General features: G+C 42.9%; 1 protein-coding gene across 1 annotated transcript in view; it reads left to right on the top strand.

Annotated features, from left to right (window-relative positions):
- The window catches only part of LOC149807095 (uncharacterized), a 67,049-nt gene that overhangs the window by 10,973 nt on the left and 36,130 nt on the right, over window positions 1-19,946 (top strand). The window lies entirely within an intron of this gene.

Below are 19,946 nucleotides of genomic sequence, written 5' to 3'. Positions count from 1 at the left end.
CTCGCTGTCGAGCAACCCCTCGGTACACTGGATACATGACTTACTTACTTACGAGTCGTGAGAGAACCGTTTTCGAAAATGGAGTTTCACCGTGACTTTTCCTTTGGTGAATGGAATATTTTGTCCTAAATCTCCTTTTATAGTAATGTTGACCGTGTCCAAATACGACTTGCCGACCGGCAAATAGTGAGGATGGACAAATTCGCGGTGAACGTGGTAAGTGTTTCCACCTTCTTCGTCAGCGATTGTGGCAGAGTCCACTTTGAAAGGAATGACACGCAGTAACGGCACGGAGGTGTGTCCCACCACGTTGTATTCCACCACATCGGAATACACAAAGATCAAATTCAGTCCTTGGTTCAGTTCTACCGGGGTATGAAAATACTGGCCAAAAGACTCGTTGCTGTAAATGATGGTTTTTTGTTTTAGTGTTTGTTCTACTTTCTTCCTCATCTTTACGTTACCACCCAACATGTCAAACAATTCATCACAGAAATAGAAACCCAAGATTTTTTCCTCAGGAAATTTCATCAGGAAGCGACGAGCTGTTTTGTGGTATTCCAGGGTGACAGCTTTGGACTTGAAAGTCTTAAAAGCTTCCCCAAACACGCCATTAAACTTGGAGGCTATGGCGCTGACCAAATGTTGACCACTAAAATAATAGCCTGAGGGAATGAACAACTCATAGTCCATCCAATTTGGATTGACTTTGTTTTTTGTTTTATGGGGATATTTGTTATTGTCATTCATCCACTTTTGCAATGGTTCGTCATAAACTTCCACCGTAAATTTACTTTGATCGTCAATGACATTCAGGACTTGGGTCGGGTGAATCATTTCTACCAAAGCCACTTCCCAATGGGCTTCGTGATCTAAGGGGATGGCCTGAGGTAATTTGGCTGTGTAACAGCACAACGTGTTGTTGGGAAACACCTCCATGGAACTGTCACTGGGTAAGGTTAAGTAAAATTGGTTTTGGTGACTCATAATTCTAGAGTTCTGTGGCTGTCCGAGGGGTTAGTGGACGTCAGAGGCGTGTCTCCGCCCAAAATGGGGTTCTGATTGTGGATGTTGGAGTGGTGACTGGCACTGGCACGGGACACAACGTTCCCGTTCGAGGAGAATTTCAGGGAGGGATTGGGAAGCAGGTAACCGATGCAACTGCTCAATAAAATGGTCCACAATTGTTTGTCTCCTTGTTGCAAACTCAAATTGGCGATGGCTGCCCCGATGACACAATACACCACGAAGATTTGGCAGAAAAAGACGATTTGCGTTTTAGGCACACGTTCTCCACACCACACCCACAAGGGTTGTTTTTGCAAATCTTGCACAGAAGAACTAGGGGAAGAAGGAGTGGTCGACGTAGCTGCGTCTGCTGCTGTGTGAAAGGGCATGATGGTCACTTCTTCTTTTTATAGTCGATGACTTGCGAAGCGTCGATCCAAGAATCGAAACTGGGTGGATATCCTTTCCAACGTACTTTGACTTCTTTGACACGTCGTTTGCCCACTTTACGGGTTCTGCGTTCGAGAATGCTTTCGATGTCGTACACGTCGTCTTCTTTTTTGGTGACACGTTGTAACTCGGGCAAATAAAACGTTCCTTTGAGTACTTCTCCGTTCATGTCTTCCAATTTATAGACGGCAGGATGACGGCCATGTACTCGTCCAGTGACGCGAAACAATTCGGTCGTCCAGTTAGGTAAGTAACCTTTGTCGAAAGTGCGTTTGGTTTTGCCAATGCGCACCCAATCTCCTACGGTCAACTCTCCACTTTTCTTGGGGACAGCCCTCGTCGGGGACGTACCGAACAGGCGCTCGAACACCAGCACTTCGTTCTCGGGAGTCACGTCTTGCGGGGCACGTCCGATGCTTCGATGGTAAGATTGGTTGTACGCTTGCACCAGGTGCGGTAAGATGTCGATGTACTTCAGAGTGTGGTGATGCGTAAAATATTTCCACATGCGTTCTTTCAAAGTGCGTTGAAAACGTTCCACGATGCTGGCTTTGGTTTCGGGATTCTCGGTGGTAAAAAAATGAATGTCACGTTTCTTTAATTCTTTTTGGAAAGCTTGGTTCAGAAATTCGGTGCCTTTGTCCGTTTGCCATCGAAGAGGGCGACGACCACTTTGTTTCAACACCCGTTGCAGGGCTCGCACTAACTCGCTGCTCGATTTGGAAGTCAAGGGCACGACCCAGGCAAATTTGGAAAAGACGTCGATGACACAAAACAAATATTTGTAGCCACGATTGTAGCTGGCCAAATGAGAGACATCGGCTAAATCGGCTTGCCATTGATGATCGATGCCTTCCACTCGGGTGCGACTTCTGGCAAACTTGCGTCGAATGGGTTTGTGCAAAGTGTAGGTAGCTTGTTCTTGTAACCATCGTTGCACTTGAGGTAAACGGAGACTTTTCAGTCGCGTTTTGGCAGCACGATACAATTTTTGAACTCCTGCGTAACCTGCAGGATGGGAGGGATCGTAGTAAATGCTGGCTAAGACTTTTTCCATTTTTTATTTTGTGTTGGTGTGTTAATAAGTCACCCACTCTTCGGTGATGCTACTTTGGGTGGGTCGAAAGGGTGGTTTGGAAACGGATTTACGTGTCCGATGGGCTACGGGAGTAGAAGTCGAAGGTAGTGGTGGTGGAGGTGGAGGTGGCAAAGGAATGGCTTTGGTTTTCTTTTCTTTTTTTGCTTCTGGTTTCCCTTCTTTCTTTTTCACTTCTGTCGAAGGAGGCGTGGACATCATCTTTTTAACCCAAGCTTTCATTTCTTCTCGTTGGGGTGTGGGGGACGGGGTCAATAAGGATGCTGCAATCTTACTCGAAATGGGAGCTGCTGACGGTGTTTGAAACACTTCGCGCATCTCTTCTTCCTCAGATCTTTGTGGGGTAGCATCTCTGGTGACCCTTGGGGATGGTAGTGGTGGTAATGATGATGATGGTGCTGGACTTTTCATCAAGGTCTTAAAATCTTTTAGAGTGGGTAAAGCTGTTTCGTCTAAAGCTTTCTGGTGAAAGAGTTGCAGTCGTTGCAAGAGTTGACCGTACTTTTGCGATTTTTCTGTTTCGGACAAATCTTGGCGATCCATCAAGGACTGCAATTCGTGTTGTAACTGGGACATCTCGCTCAAATTGGGATTGGGAGGTAAATGCGGGGTGCGTTGTTCTTGCCACCGATGGTATTCCATCCATCGTTTGTAAGGCACTAAAGCTAGTTTTCGTCCTTCCATGGGGTTGTCAGGGGTCGATTCTGAGATCTTGGGACTTTCGAAGGCCTTTTTATCTTGCTCCCATCAGTCCTCCCAACATGGTTCCCAAGACTCCTTTCAGTATGGGGCCTAACAAGAGAGGCAAAATGCCTCCACGTTGAACCAACATCTTCTTTTTTTGACGAATGGGAATTTTCTTTTGAACCATTTGGCGAAGAACGTGACGATGTTTGCCTAAGCATTGTTTCTGGTGTTTGGACAAAGGGATCGTGCCTTTCAAAACGTTCAAACAACATTCGCAGACGGTATCGATGACCTCTTTGGAGGCCGTTTGAATGAGTTTTTTTCGTAGGGGTGGAGAAGCTTTGGACAGGACAGATAACAGGTCCCCATGTTTGGCTAAACGTGGTGGCAGTCCTTTCCTTTTCTTTCCTTGGGGTTTTCTGAAGGGTGACATCTTTGAATCTTTAGGAGCACCAAAAGAACACTGATACCCTACTTGGTCACAGGCCTTTTTTATACTGGAACGCGTCGCCACTGATTGTCTTTACGGCGTATCAACTTCATGACAGGCATGACACGTCGTGCAGGGGTACGTAACGGACTAAATCGAGTCAGTTCTTGCTTGGACAAATCCAGTAAACTTTGTAACATGCCCGATCTTTCATGGACTTTGATTTTGGGAGAAGGTAATTTGTGAGCAGCAGCCACTGCCGCTAAATTGGAAGGTCCTGCCACTGGGGAAGTTCTTTTGGGGGTCATCAACGGAGAAGTTCTTGGTGTGATTAATGTCTCCAAGTACTCTTCAGTTCCTGGTGACATCAACGGAGAAGTGGATAAACGTGAGGCTGTCGGAGACACAGTCACCGATGTGGCAGGTCGTGGTTTGCGAGTGTAAGGCTGCGTCCTGGCCGCAGTGCCTCTCTTGCGACTAGTTTTCTTCTTCTGTGGACTTTTCTTTTTCTGGGGACTTTTTCTCTGTTTCTTTTTCTGGGGGCTTCTTTTCTTTTTTCGGGGTGGTGTCTGGTAAGAGGAGGGTCCCGCCACTGGAGAAGTTCTTCTCTTTGGGGACCTGGTCTTTTTCTTTTTCTTCTTAGGGCTTCGTTGGACTTTTGTCTTGGGGATAACTTTGGGGGCATTAGGATCCCATCTTAAGAGTGAGCGAATGATGACCCCTCCTAGAGTACCGCTCCCTCCAGGTTTCAAAATGATTTGTTTTTTGGTTTGAGTGTCGATGCGGGGATCGGCCAGTTGGACCAAAGCGACTTTGTTTCGATCGAAAAAGCGTTGGGTTTGATGAGGAATCTGAATGATTCCTTGGAGTAATTGACGTGCCGTCACCGTGAACCATCGTAAGACTTCTTTGAGACTAGCTTCTAAGACACGAGCTCGTGTTTGTGGATCTTTTTCTCGACTGATGCCATACAAGGCACGAATCAATTTGACGGGAAGATGCGACTGAAGGGACGTCATGTTCGCACTGAGTGTGAGACAGACGAAAAAGGGTCTGAGGTTTTTATAGATTTTTTGATGGGGAGTGAAATGAAGTCGAGGACGGAGACGTGTACAGGACAGGCCCTCCGTCTTGGCACCAGTGGTGAAACAAGTGGGTACGAAATCGCAAATCCTCGGGAGTGGTAGGTTTCAAATCGACGAGTAAATAGGCGTGTGGCGTTTGAGTGGCATCGTCGTACGCCTGAGTCAGCCAAGGTGTTCCTAACTGTTTGGCTAAGACTTGCACTTGCGATTTATCTCGAGGGCTTTTAAACAAGACCACGTAATGTGCATTGAGACTGATGGTGCGATGGGCTTTACTTTGTTGAAACAAATTTTGGGTGATGTAAACGACACTGGCATTACGGTGATGCCCTTTGCGCGTGAACCACAGTTTAATTTCTTCTTCGTCTTCTCCTAACATGTCGTCGAAAATGACCAAATGGGTTAGACGGGAGTCAGAGATGATGCCGTCGTCTTCTTTAGGAATGCCTTCCACAAACACGATGGAATCGCCTTGACTTTCTCGCAAGAGGCTGTACGCCGATTGCCACTCTTTGTAACACCACACGATCCGTTGAGGGGGTCGATCGATCAAATGATGTTTATGTTCGATCAAACGTTTGACGAATTCGGTTTTGCCTGAACCGCTAGGTCCAGCAATGAGCATGTTAAAGGGATGGCGAAGATACAAAGCCTCCCAACTGGCACGATCTAAGTGTTCGTCGATGACTTTGACAGTAGAGGAAGAGGGAGCAGAGACAGCAGAGGTAGCCATGGTGTGAGAAATGTCACTTGTGACACGAAAAACAAACAAGACAAGAGTTTATATACTTTTTTCAGAACACGTTTATTGAATGTTTCAAATATGAACACGAAAGACAAAAATACATACAACCCAAATAGTGATGTACAGGAATATAAAACACAGCAAAGCGATGAAAGTGGAATATAAACAAGTGTCTGTACAACATGTTTTGGGTAACCAAGATGTCCTAGGGACAGTGTGTAATGTTCTTACAGTCTCTACATGAGGTATTGTCACACAAGTGTCCTCCCGGAATGACCTTTCAGGAATGTCCATGACAGTCCTGTCCTGAAGCGAGTGGTTGTTCTCGGTGACGGGTTCTTCTGGCACCGTCACTAACACAGGTTGAAAAGTAACTTTTTTCCTTGAACAACTCTTGTGCATACTGGGCCACTTCTTGGGTCCAAGCCTCAAAACCCCCCTTTTTCCAGTCACGAACATCTGTCCAATGAGGGTGTAAGTCACAAGCTACACACACATCGTCATACACGTCTTGGGTAGCTAAAAGTTGACGAATCTTTTTTTCCTGTTGAGGTCGAGAAGTATCCAGATGAAACCGCAAGGCTTTGAGCAAAAGGAGTTTTTCGTGACCATTTAAGGCCATGGAGGTGGTAAGTACTGATCGTAAAGAGTCCACAAAGAATCGGCTGGTAAACGAAATCCCAAAAAACAAGTCACTAAGACACACACCACTTGTCGTCCCAAATTGAATGGATACAGTTCTTGTAATAATCGATGGTAATGATCCACGGTTTGAATATGGTCATTGAGTTCCTTCCACGGAATCTGTTGGATGACATGTGACATAAGTCGTGGCATGGCAGCCTGTTTTTATAGTCTCTTTGTTTCGGAAACAATACACGTACTTTCTAGCCAGAGATCTTCGTTCTCCAGTAGGGAATCTAAATCTTGCATACTGTAACCGAAACTTCAGAGTTCGTTTAGAAGTTTCCTCTTCCTCTAAGTAGATTCCACGTAAAATATGTTGATAATCCTTTAACTTGTCTTCCTCAATGTATTGCTGTAGGTGAATCTCGAAGTAACCAAAATAATGAACATTTCGATCACTCACTAACTCAAAGTGTTGAACAAGGTCTGACCACTGAAACAATTTCTGACGAATCAGTTCTCTTATACCATTCAGGTACCAGTGGTTAAAGATCTGGTGACGTAACGGATGCAATTGTTCTTTACGTTTGACTTGTATTTTCACCAGCTCTCGGTAAATGCGTTCTCTCAACTCCACAGGCAAAGCACGAATGTTCTCTAGCAAAGTATCCATGAATAGGTCATACTAAATCCTCTTTGGTCTGACACAAGAAATGTACTGTTTGCACAAACATGGTTTCACTTCAGTGTCGAATTTAAATCGTTGAGTCACTAATCTACACATTACAATTCGTTCAGAAGTTTCCTCTTTCACTAAGTTGACATTGTGTTCAAGATGTTGGTAATTCGTTAACTCTTCCTCTGGAATTCGATGCAGTACGTTTACAATGATGTAGGTAGAATCGTCCATACCAAACCAATCCTTTTGAAAACTAGAGGATCGTTGATCAATGTCTGTCCGATGGAACACTTTCAATTGAATCAATCCTTGTATAGCCTTCAGGTACCAGTGGTTCAAACACCGGTGACGTAACGGATGCAATTGTTCTTTACGTTTCACTTGTATTTTGACCAGCTCTCGGTAAATGCGTTCTCTCAACTCCACAGGCAAAGCACGAATGTTCTCTTGTAAAGTATCCATGAACAGATTATTATGGTAAGAAGTTACTTCAATGTCTCGGTCCCACTAAAGGTAAGTAATGACAATTCGGTGACCATCGAGCATGTTCAACGTAGGCCGAATCTTGCGGTTCCCAGTGGTGAAGTGACACACCGCAACTGAAGCACTTGACTTTATCTCCTTCGCCCAAGTAGAAAAATCCGGCTCTGGCTAATTCTTCAGGGGTCGGTCCTCCCAGATACTTTGGCCATTTTCCTTTGAACGATTGAAGACGATTTTCAAAGTCGCAGTATTCCGACAAACGCACAGGGAACGAATATTCGTCTTTCACAGGTTCGTTTCGATGAGGGTTGGGTGACAGGAACAGGAGTTTGCTCAGGGCTGGATGACATCCGTAGGGAGGTAAACGTGAAGGTCGACATTCCCCTTTAAACCCGGTAAAATGTCTAAGAGGACGAGCGGCATCGCTTTCACATCCCTCAGGTTTGACACGCACAGCATCACTTTCCATGACAGGGGCAGTGAGAACAAAGTTCCCATGATGCTTTACGGCATCGCTCAGGTCACAACGTACAGCATCGGTCCCATCGCAAGGCTCACAATCGCACTCGTCTGCAAACTCCGTTACGCAATTACAATGGTAACCACATGGACAATCGCAGTTTCCTTCCGGACATTTTCCGTCGCAATGCCTGGGTCTTATCCATCCAATATTAGTCACACTAGAGGAAGATACAACTTTTTTACAATCCCCAAACTGGAACGATGTCTTTTTCAAAGTATTCATCTTGTTCGCTCGGTCTTGGTAGTCCCAATGAACTATCGATCTTGCCTAGGGTTCCTTTTTATATACAGACCAATACCAACGTGACCGTACGGTAAGGTGAAATGATTGGGAAGTCGCACTCGCTTCTGGTACACGATTTGATAGACTTTTTCCAAGGGTCGACTGACGATGTGGTGAGTGGGTAAACGTACAATCTTGTTCGGTTGATAGGTGGTCACTTTAAAGTTTCCATCCTCTCCCGATTGCAAGGCTTCTTTCAATACCCCAAAGTTGACCACTCGACTGGTACGATAATTCAGAGTCAGTCCTTTCACTTTGCACGTCGTGTGCACTTCTCCTTGTTTGTCCCGGTATTCGTAGCCGTAATTTTTGGGACCACCACTGACGAAACTTAGAATCTTGTCGTCGGGATGCTCGTCTGTCCAGGCTCCTAAACGGTCTCCTTCGATGTTAGGGTGATGTTGAATCGGGTGATGGATGTAAATGCAACTGTCCGTGTCAAAGCACAGGACACGTTCTTCTAACAGTTCTAAAGCTTCGTACAATTTTAAGCGAGCATGGGCTGTCACGTAAGCCGCAATGATGACATTTCCAAAACGGTCGTCTTGTACAAAGTCCAGATCTTCTTCGTAATTGACCAAGATCAAATTCTCTCGAACGACGTCCACGTGTTTCATGTATTTGGTTTTGTCGTGAATCATCTGGAAGTAGCGGGAAGGTTCTGTCAAATATTCCGTCTTGGGTAAACACGGTCGTTGTGCCATTTTAGCCCACAAGCAATTTAACATCACTTTGGCAAACGATCGCCTGCCTTCGTTTTTCTCGATGTGGTCTAAAGTGATGCCTTCTTGTTCGTAGTATTTCTCTTTGAATTGTATTTGGTCTTCGGGAGTGTGACACCAGGAAGGATAGCCGCTGGCTTCTTGCTTCAGTTTCAAAAAGGCATCCACGTAGTCGGCGAAAATGCCTTTCTGAGTAGGGTCACCCTTGCGGTATTGTTGTGTCTTGGGAAAGTGGCAAATTTCGTACACTTCTAACAGTTGGTATCCCATGTCCAAAGCTTTGAACAATTCTACGCTGACCCAGGTTCCCGTCAAGGCCCGTTCTTCCTGGCTGTGCTGACAAGCTTGGTCTTGGTTGCACGTTTCGGCACAAGTACGGCACAAGGGAAACATCAGTTTGCCTTGACAATGGTGAGGTAAGACGGGATGGTATAGGTTCGTGGGAGGCAAAACTTTACACTTGATCAAGCCTTCGTATTGTCGAATGTTTTTCAGGTCGATGTGTTCCGTGAACAATTGCGGGTGCCCTACGGGAAAGCGACAATATTTGCACACGTAGGGATACAGCGAACACACGTCCAAGTATTTGATTTCTTCTCCTTTCTCTTCGTCGGCTTGGTACAGCAAACAGGTGGCATTGGTCCTTCCTCCGTACAAACTATCCCTCGGGTTCAGCGGGTCCATGAACTGGTAACTTTCCACGAGGCGTTTAAACTCGGGATCGGTTTTCATACGGTGATCGTACTCGTGTTCCCACATTTCCACCACTTGGTATCCTTCCTGTTCTAACTTTAGGCGTCGCTGACAAGTGTCCTGGTACAAGTCTTCCATGGTTCGTTGTAAAAACTGATTTTTAGTGCCACGGTCAGGGTAACAGACGGGACATCCGTGAAATAAGCAACCGTTAAACTCGTACACGATCTTGGGGTTTTCTAAGTCCCAGCCATCGACCGAATACGTTCCGATGGTCTTTTCGCCCCCTCCGTTGCGGGCATGCTGAATCCACTTGTCTTCCTTGTCGCACAAGTAATGTAACCAACGTAGGGCTTTGACCGAGTATTGACGCTTGACAAAGTGGGTCGTTTGAGGGCTGATGACAGCCACGGTGTTTTCAGGCATGAATCGTTGTCGATACACTAGGGAACACGCTTTGGCAATGGTGCAAGCTTCTTTCAAAGGATCCACCCCTCCGTGTTCCATGAACAGTTCTCGAAATTTTCCACAGCAACGCCGTAAAATGTCCACGTCGGAACGACAATACTTTAGCATTTCTTCCTGAAAGTCGAAAGGGTCCGATTCGTGAGCCTGGTACCAAGCGTAGAAAGCTTCTCGTTGTTCGGTACGCATGTTGTCGGGGTCGTAATAGTGAGCCTCAGGCAAATGGGGTAGAACGGCATGTTGATTGGCTTCCGTATTGAAAAAGTGTGGAAAGTACCCTTTAGCCATTTCTGTCATTCCAAACGTTTTAGGCATTCGACTCAAAGGCATGGCCAAATAGCTCATCGAATCTTTAAACTGCACTTGTCCCACTTGCATGAAAATGATTTTGGCTCCGTTCAAAGTCACTTTAGGACGCTCGGTGCCTTGTTCCGTATAGTATCTGAGAAGAAACTGTCCATCGTATCCGGAAAAATTGTGAGCCATCACTGTGGCATGGCGATGACAATCTCCGTAACGTTCGATGTCCTCTTGGCTCCACGTCTTGTCGACGGGGTCTAAGACCCATTGGGCAAAATCGGCTAACGTGTTTGGTCCCCGAAAGATTTTTTCACGTCCTCCGGGAATCTTGCTACATTGAGGGCAATGACTGAAGATAGGTTCTTGAATGCACTTCTCGCACGCTCGATGAGCCACGCAAAAATTAGGAATGTGAATGCCGGTCTCTTGCATGCATTCGCAATCGAAAAAGATGAAATTGCCTTTCTTCTTGTGACCGTCCTCTTTCTCTGGTGGGGGTTGGTATTTTTGCACGTAACATTCGTGTTCCAAGTCCACGATGTGGTGACAAATGTGACATTTTTTCTTTCCTGAACATACGTGTGCCTTGGTATTATTGGTACGTATGCCTTGTCCACACGTAGGGCACAATCTCAGCAGTTGACAAGCGCATTTCTTCTGTGAACCTTGCGTCTTCAAATGTTGTTGGTAACAGGTAGGGCTGACAAACGTGCGCAGACAAGTGGAACAAGGCACTGGTTCTTCGCTCAGACAGGGTGGAGAGGCCAAACATCCTGAGCATTTCCATCCACAATGTTTGTGTTGCTCTCGATTATTATAACCATAGTCACATTTCTCACAATAATAAACATATCTCAGGAATCCAGTGATACTGGTAATGGTATCGAAATGGTCATCGTGATGATAAAGGTGAATGTATTTTCGGTCCTTAAAATCTTGGCCTCGAAACAAAAGAGGTCCGCGCACTTCTTGAGGGTGCACTTTCAAGGTGTAGCGTGGAGCTAGGGCATCTTGCAATTTTTGCATCTCAGGAATGCCACAGGGTGTGTCTTTGGGCAGTCCGGCTTGTTGTAACAGGAGTTCTGCTTCGTTTCGTTGTTTGGCTCGGTCGGAACGTTGAATAGTGTCCCAGGTTCTTTTCCATTCTACCGTGTCGTTCTTGTTGGCATAGGTTCGTCCCACCACGATGGCACGGGCTAAACACATCTGGTCATGAGGGTTGTTAATTCGGACGAGACTCTTTTTGGTGTTGCGAAGGTCGTCCACCAATAACATCTTTTTGCGTCCTGTCCCTTGAGGAGGAGAGACGTGGGTCATGTCCAGTGTGGCTTTACCATCGGTGATGTCAAACTGATCATTAGATTGTTGTACGTGTTGAATCTTGTCCATGACTTTGGAAGCAGTCAATTCTGCAGGGGTGCTAAACTCGATCCAAACAGGGGATTTCAAACCGTCGTGTTGTATGGAAAGTCTCAAGCGATCGTCTTCTTTGGGTTGACATTGTCGCTTGAGTGCAGTGAGCAAAGAATCCCACACCTCGGTGATGAACACTTCTGCTTTCTCTAACGGCACTTCAACCTTGAAATCTTTAAACTTCACCGTGTATTTGTAAGCCGTGGTTCTAAATTTCCTAGAGGAGCGCTTTTCCGTCTCTCGAATGGAATAGTACTTTTCAGGGTTGACTAAGGGTGGTGAACTTAGTTTAGAGGGTTGGGATTCTGGTTCACTCATGTCCTCTTCAAAATCACTAGCATGAATTTGTGCCAAGATTTCAGCCCTGGTACGAGGCGATAGATCACGTTTCTGCCTCTTACTTTCTTCTTCTTCTTCTTTCTTCTCGAATGAATGGGATCGTTTCATCTTGAAAGCAAAAAGTCAAATGACTCAAGTTCAAACACCATAAACTACTTTATAGTCATAGCAGACCAGCGTATATAAAAGGGTGTGTGTCTTGTCCTTTCACTATTCATTTCACTCTCAAGCCGAGCACAACGATGGAAGAGACTAACCAGATGGAACGTTTCGTCAGAGCTTTGCGAGGGGTCATTAGAAAATTCTCTTCAGACCAGCCTACGGACTACTCTCCTTCCTTTAGAGATAAAAGTCAAGATACTTGCTATATCTGTCAGAAGAAAGGGCATTGGTCTTCAGAGTGTCCAGACCGTCAAAAAAGAAAAAAAACAGGGGATAAAAAAGACAAAAGTCAAGATACCTGTTATTATTGTAAAGAAAAAGGACATTGGTCTCCAGATTGCCCAAAAAAGAAACAAGAGGAGTCAGAAGAAAAGAGGAATTCTTCAGAAGAAGAGAGGGATTCTTCAGAGGAAGAGAGGGATTCTTCTGAGGAAGAAAGAAGACAGGTGAAGAAAAAGAAACAGGAGAAAAAAAGAAGAAGGGAAGAAAGCAAGGAGGAAGAAGAAGAGGAAAAGAGTGTGACGGTGAAGAAATTCAAAAAACAGAGAGACTAAACAAGGAGGAAAAAGGGATCAATGAACTTTTGATTAAAGTGTTGTGTTGTGAATTGTGAATTGGATTGTAAAAAATGGAGAAAAGAATAAATGAATGATATAAGGTAAGAGTCTTTGAGTTTTGATTTTAAAATAAGAAGCTACACTCACGCACTCATACACAGACACGTACTATAAGGGTAAAATGGGTGAGTTATTTTTTTTTTTGAGTTATTGGCAAATTGAAATTGTATTTCTTTTCGAGAAATGTGGGTGGCCCTGAAAAGGGCCTTTTTTCTTTATGGTGCAGGGGTGAGTTTAACCAATCAATTTTAACTGCCTTAAGCCTTTGCCACGGCCAAGGCCTACTTCTGGACTGCGTAATGATGATAATGATTGGGTTGAAATCACTAAGGGTGGTACGGTAGGCTTAGTCACAGGGTTGACATGTTTGGCTCGGGAAGGTCGTATTCTCTTCGGTCGTGATAAAGAAGTCTGATACATTTGTTTCAGACTTCTTAACTCCACTAAAATGTCCAACAGTACCGTGACCGTTTGATTTTCACCCTCTTGTTTCTTTGCTGCTACTTCTTCTTGCTGTTGTTTTTTTCTTACCTCTTCTTCTTGTTGCTGTTGCTGTAGGAGAAAAGCCTGTTCCGCTTCCTTTTGTCGTTGTATAAATTTCTCCAATTCTTCTTTCTGTCTCTGTCTAAAATTCTCCACTTGCGGTAATGAAGAAGGTAACGAAGGTTCCGGAACAAATTCTTGCGAGGAGAGAAAATCCACAAAATCCCAATTCACCTCTTCTGAAAGTAAGTCCGGGTTCCCTTGGGCGGTCTCCCCTGCTGGTGCACCCCACTGGATCGTTTTCTGAGTTTCCGTCATGTTGAATCATTATCACATAGATTGACTGCACACAAGCGCTAGCGAATCTATATTGACTACGTGACGTCACAGACTGCTCTCTTCGGATTGTATGCGGACTGACTGAATTCTGTAACGCGTGTTCGGATTGGTGAATGAACTCAATCCGTTTCAATCCTTTCTGTCCCTATAAATAAGCGCAGTTCACTGCATTGATTCACCTATTCTCGGAGCCTCAACATGTGGACCGACGTTGAATCTTCAACCCTTGTGTCAACAATGATGTTCAGGACGGACATGCTCATGTATGTCCGATCCAAGTGGACCGTTGTCTACAGGACCAACAGCAGCCTGTGGATAAGAAGAGTCTATATAGAGAGACAAGGTTGCCTCAAGAGGACTCTGATGTATGGCCCTGCTGTAAGACGAAGTTTGAGGACAAGAAGATGTCGCAAATGCCCTTTATGTTAAGGGCATATTAACATAAACCAAAGGCCCTTTTCAGGGCCAGCCATATATCTCGAAAAGAGATAGCCTTTGAATTGCCTACCCCTTTTTTAAAATTTTTAAATTTAAAAAAAAAAAATCCCATGTTAAATTCCCCTTGTCCCTAAACAAGCCCAAACTCTATTCCCCATGTTAAATTCCCCTTGTCCGTAGAGTGACCCACGATTTATTCCCATGTTAAATTCCCCTTGTCCGTAAAGTGACCCACGATTTTTCGCCATGTTAAATTTCCATTGTCCGTAAAGTGACCCAGGGGTCCCTGTAATGCTAATTCCCATTGTCCGTAAAGTGACCCCTTTCACTACTCACGTTGAGTCCATTTTCATTAAAGAGACACTTGTTCGGTATTTCCATGTTTCTTCCTTGTTATTTTCAGTGGAGTGAACTATTTCAAGTCATAAGAACAACGGGGTGATTCGGGGGCTGAAACATAATAGTGCAGGTCAGGTTCGAGATAAGATTTAGACCTGTAATGCGCATGAGCGACTACCTTTTTTTCCAGATTGTTTTTATACTTTTACCGCGATTTTCATAGTGAATAATTTTGGGGGGAAATCATTCGTTCCTGGTCCACATTTTTCTTCCCGTCAGTAATATTTTATACGCAAGAACACTGCTTTATATTAATTCAGTTTATGTTCTTAATGGAATTAAGAATGGAGGTTTTGAAGAATTTCACACATTGGATGGTGTGGATCAAAAGGAGTTAATAATGAAAGGATCGTGTTTGCTGTGCCAGTCATTTTACCGGTTCGATTTCCCAAATTCTCAGACTAATTTGAAAATCTGTGTATGTTGATGGTAATGGAGCTATCGTTTTAATATTGGCTGGCTGCAGAGCCTGGAAAGTACATTCTTTGCCAATGCGGTAGCCAACAACCTTTTAATGTTACCTTATTTCGCGTTATAGTTCATCCGAATACTTAAACACCATATATAATTGAACTATTATTCTCGCGTAAATAAATTTATAAGAGATGTGATTGGGTCCGTCGTTTCGCGCCAGTTTCTTTGCGTATCCCACTTTTAAGAGCCAATCCGTTTATAAGGTTTCAGTTCATATGATTTGTCGAGCCAATCGGCGTTCTTTCGCGGCTTTATTGCATGGAAGGATTACACTGGACAACAAATTTTTACAAAAGTCATGTTACTGAAATAAAATTAGTCAATTCTTATCAATTTTTATGTGCTGAACACGAATATGACAGTCAAATTGCAAAATTGGCTCTAGTTTTTTTGTAATCTGCAAGAAATTAATGTTTACATAACGAAATGCATTCCAATAGTAAAAGGTCAACTGTAATAGCCTACCTATAAAAAATCAAGTCATTGACTACATCTTAGATTTCTTCGCCTGTCTCTTGTACAGCTGTTCGGGAGCATCTCTGAGGAGTGTCCAGCAGTAGTCAGCCAGCATTGTAGTGGACCATTTTCCCTGGTATCTTTGTTCCATTGTTGCGATATCTTGATGAAAACGTTCGCCGTGTTCATCACTAACAATACCACAGTTGCTAGGAAAGAAATCCAAATGGGAATGAAGGAAGTGAATCTTTAGAGACATATTGCAGCCAAGTTTCTTATACTTCATCAACATGTCTTCTACTAGTTCCTTATAGTTTTCTGCCCTAACATTTCCGAGGAAGTTTGTAGAAACTAGGCGAAAAGCATTCCATGCTTGTTTCGCGTCACCTTCCAGCAAGTTGTTGAACCGGTCATCTTTGAAAAGCTCTCAAATCTGAGGACCCACAAAAACTCCCTCTTTAATCTTTGCTTCGCTGAGTCGAGGGAATTTTTCATGCAGGTATCGGAATGCTGGCAAAGTCCGGTCAATGGCTTTCACGAAGTTCTTCATCAAACCTAGTTTGATGTGAAGGGGTGGTAGCAAGATTTTCTGAGCCTCAACCAGAGCTGGGTGTTGGATATTCTTCTCTCCAATGGCTACATTCTGCCTGTGAGTCCATTCCTTCCTCATGTAGTGCATTTCCCTTGCTCGGCTATCCCACTCGCATAAGAAACACATATATTTTGTATATCCTTGCTGCAGTCCCATTAAAAGGGCAACTACCTTCAAATCACCACAGAGGTGCCAGCTGTACTTGTTATACTCAATGGAATTCAGTAGCTGCCTTAAGTTATCGTATGTCTCTTTCATGTGGACAGCATACGCTACTGGAATAGATGGAAGAATGTTTCCATTGTGCAAAAGCACAGCCTTGAGACTCAGTTTCGAAGAGTCCACAAATAGTCTCCATTCTTGTGGGTCATGAGTGATTTTTAAAGCATTCATGAGGCCCTCAATATCGGAACAGAATATCAGATTACTTTCCTTTCTGAAGAAAGGCTCCAATTGCTGGTGGCGCTTTCGATATGCAGTAATTGTGACATCTTCTTCTAGAAGATTCCATTGTTGGAGTCTTGATCCTAGCAATTCTGCCTTGTTCTTTGATAAGTCCAAATCACGAATCAGGTCATTTAGTTCTTCCTGTGTTATTCTGTGTGGGGTTGATGATGCACCACAGTGAAAATCTGGATCACTGCATGCTGATGGACCAGGAGAAGAACAGGTCGACTCACCTTTGTCTTCGTCAGATGAATCAAGAGAATATTCTGGAGGTTCTGGAATAGGAAGTCCCTCACCATGTGGAACTGGTCTCAATGCAGACGGAATGTTTGGGTAGACTATTCTCGACTTCTTTCGCTTCGTTATTCCGCCGGAAAGAGGAGGAACCAAGCAGAAGTAACAGTCATTTAGGTGGTTGCTTGGCTCTCTCCACACCATTGGGACTGCAAACGGCATTGATGACCTTTTGCAATTCAACCACTGTGAAAGCTGTGTTGTACATGTAGCACAGCATATATGCGGAGCCCAAGGCTTGTCTTGGTCACCAACCTTGCATCCGAAGTAAAGATGATATGCCTTCTTCACTTGAGAATTGATACTTTTCTTCTGGTTGGCAAATGTCACTTCCCCACAAATATAGCAAAAATTGTCCGCGGTATTAAGACACTTTCGAGGCATTACTGTTCTTTATTGTACGTAAATGGATAAAATAATAAGTTTTATGTAACAGTAGCTTGAACTGTCTCGCACAACGTCTAAAATATTTTAAATGCTGAACCTATCTGATTGGGCTTTATATAGTACACTGCTTACGTCAGCTTCAGCAGCCGCCTGGCATTAGTATAATAGGCCTACACATGTATAGTACACTGCTGACGTCAACTTACTTCAGCAGCCGCATGGCATTAGTATTGCATTGCATCAGAAAATGATGCAATCAACTGTGGATGATGTGAGCATGATGGTATTATGCAATGTTACATCATTATTCCGGATGTTGCTGCAGTCCTACTGGAGAAATTTACACAGTGAAACATAGAAAATGAGGTATATGAATATCTTCAAAACGAGAGCCAATACAAATTTTTCACGGTTATATTCGTGTTCGGCACACCAAAATACTACAGATTAGGGCCTTTTCAAGTCAGTAATGATTTCACTGTTGACCAGTGTTATCTATGTAATGTGACTTCAGCTTCAGTCGATCCAGTTTGGTGCAAGGTTCGATACGTTTTGTTTTCATTCGGAAAGTATTTTTCACTCCTCTGGCCCAACATATCTCTTGTCATACAATTACTTGTATATATTATTCTGTGTCGGCGATATATTTGTCTCCATAATTGTTCAGGCATGAGTCTTGTATAACTAATGACCAAAGTTGCACCATCAATACTTTGCTATAGTATACAGCAGTTGTAGTCTCAAAGTCTCTTAGTTATGCTGTATGTTTCAGTGTTGAATTTTTAGAACGTTTACTTTGAAGGCGTTATCAAAACAGTTGTGTTAAGCAGTTTAAAGACATCATTAACTTTTTTCAATATCTAATGCAAAGTTATGAAAATGGTGAATGTCAAACGCAACTTGGGTATTCGTTGTATTTATGTAAATTTGTTGTATTTATGTAAGTACATATTTTTGACTTAATATTTTCACTCAGAATAATCTGGTGTGTGAAACTCTGTCTTCGCCTTATCTTCTTCGCCTATTTTTGCTGTAAATCGTGTGTTGGTGTGCAGATTTCTCTTCTGATCTCCGTCAGATCATATAATAATAATAATAATAATACAGAACTCGTCTTTACATATATCCCTTTCAAATACTTCTTACACTCGATTTCCTTTTTTCTGTCATAGCTTTCAATCTGTGTGAATCCGTGAACATTCTAAATCAGGAGGAAAAAAAAAAACGATTTTAAACACCATTTGTGAATTCTGGTGCATTACCTGATGTGGATTGTTTTTGTTAAAAAAATATGAATGACCGTAAGCTCATGGGTTGGCGAGCGGGACTCACGACCAGAAAGGTGTGAGCTTGAATTCTACCCAGACCAGGCCCAATCTATAACCGTTATGTGATTCAGGGCGAGATTCTTTACTCTAATTTCCTGGGCACGGTATAAAATTTCATGCGTAAATACGTCAATTACATACTTAAAAAAACAAACAAATTCCAGACCACCATTAAAAAATACTGTAAAATGGAACATATAATTAAAATCAATGATAATCGAGGGAGAGAAAGGTGTAAGCAGGTAAGAATAGCAGGCTGTGCACCCACACACACACCCACACAAACACGCGTTGTGAAGAGAGAAGCTAGTCTTATATCAGTTTCCAACAATACATCAATGCTCCTTAATCTTATTACAAACTAAACTCAATGCTCCTTGATTTTATTACAAATTCAGTGCTCCGTAACTTTATTACATATTCAACCCCTACTTTAGAGTTATAGTGAAAACTAAATGGACCAAAGAAAAGAAAGATTGAAAGGAATACGTGAAAAATTAGTATATAATTTCGTAACCGTCAGTGCACCGACTTAAATTCGTTTTAATCTCCTTCTTCACTTGTCCTATGCCTGGGATATTTCTTTTTATTACAGCGATACGGAATTTAAAAAAATAACAATATACAATATGCACATTGAGAAGGTTGGCGGCACGACACTGAATAAATTAAATTCACATTGTTGACAGAAATCATATTTGCAGAGTAAATCGTCCAGTACTTATAATCACTGGAAGGTGCACAAAACATATTTTCATTTACTTATTTACAATATTTATTCCAATATGAAATTTGTATTAGGGAATTGGGGACAGTATTAAACATAAATCCAACTCTGGAGGCATGTTCTCAGCCAAGTCGCTTCATTTCCCTTTTTCGTCTGCATTCTTGCCGCTGTCATTTATCAGTTCCAGTTAATTAATTTAGTATAACGTAATGATTGTCAAATTACGGTTGATAGATACAGACTCTGTATTCCCATGTTACTTATGGAATAAATCTATTTGGTATATACATGCTCATGCAATGAAAAAATACGCCAGCCCAACATGTTGTTTACATAAATAGTGATTGAATACGGTACATGTCCTGTTCAACAATTATTGAATATGATATACAGTTAGACATATAAATTTGGGTTCCGACCATGAAATAATTCATTTTAGGCTAGATAATATTTTGGAACACATTGCATTTCCAAACCCAATATCTCTTTTAAAACTTGAGCCATTTTAAGTGACTGTACAAATTCCACTTCATAGATAGATAGAAGGAAAATAATTTTACTCAAGTTATCCGCGTCCTGGTTTGTACCTCGTGAACATTCAAACCCATGACAACTTGGTCGATATATTTGCACAGAAACTCGATAAGCTTACAGTCAATTCATGCTTTACTAGCTTGAATTACTTGACTTTGACAAACTGAATTAGATACGTGGACAAATCACTATCATGATTGATTTATTTGGTTTTCTTTTTACCGAACATATGGATTGAGAGT

Source organism: Sinohyriopsis cumingii, chromosome 1 (genome assembly GCF_028554795.1).
Source record: "Sinohyriopsis cumingii isolate HCF-2022 chromosome 1, ASM2855479v2, whole genome shotgun sequence".
Classification (NCBI taxonomy): domain Eukaryota; kingdom Metazoa; phylum Mollusca; class Bivalvia; order Unionida; family Unionidae; genus Sinohyriopsis; species Sinohyriopsis cumingii.
This window is presented reverse-complemented; position numbering and strand designations above follow the sequence as displayed.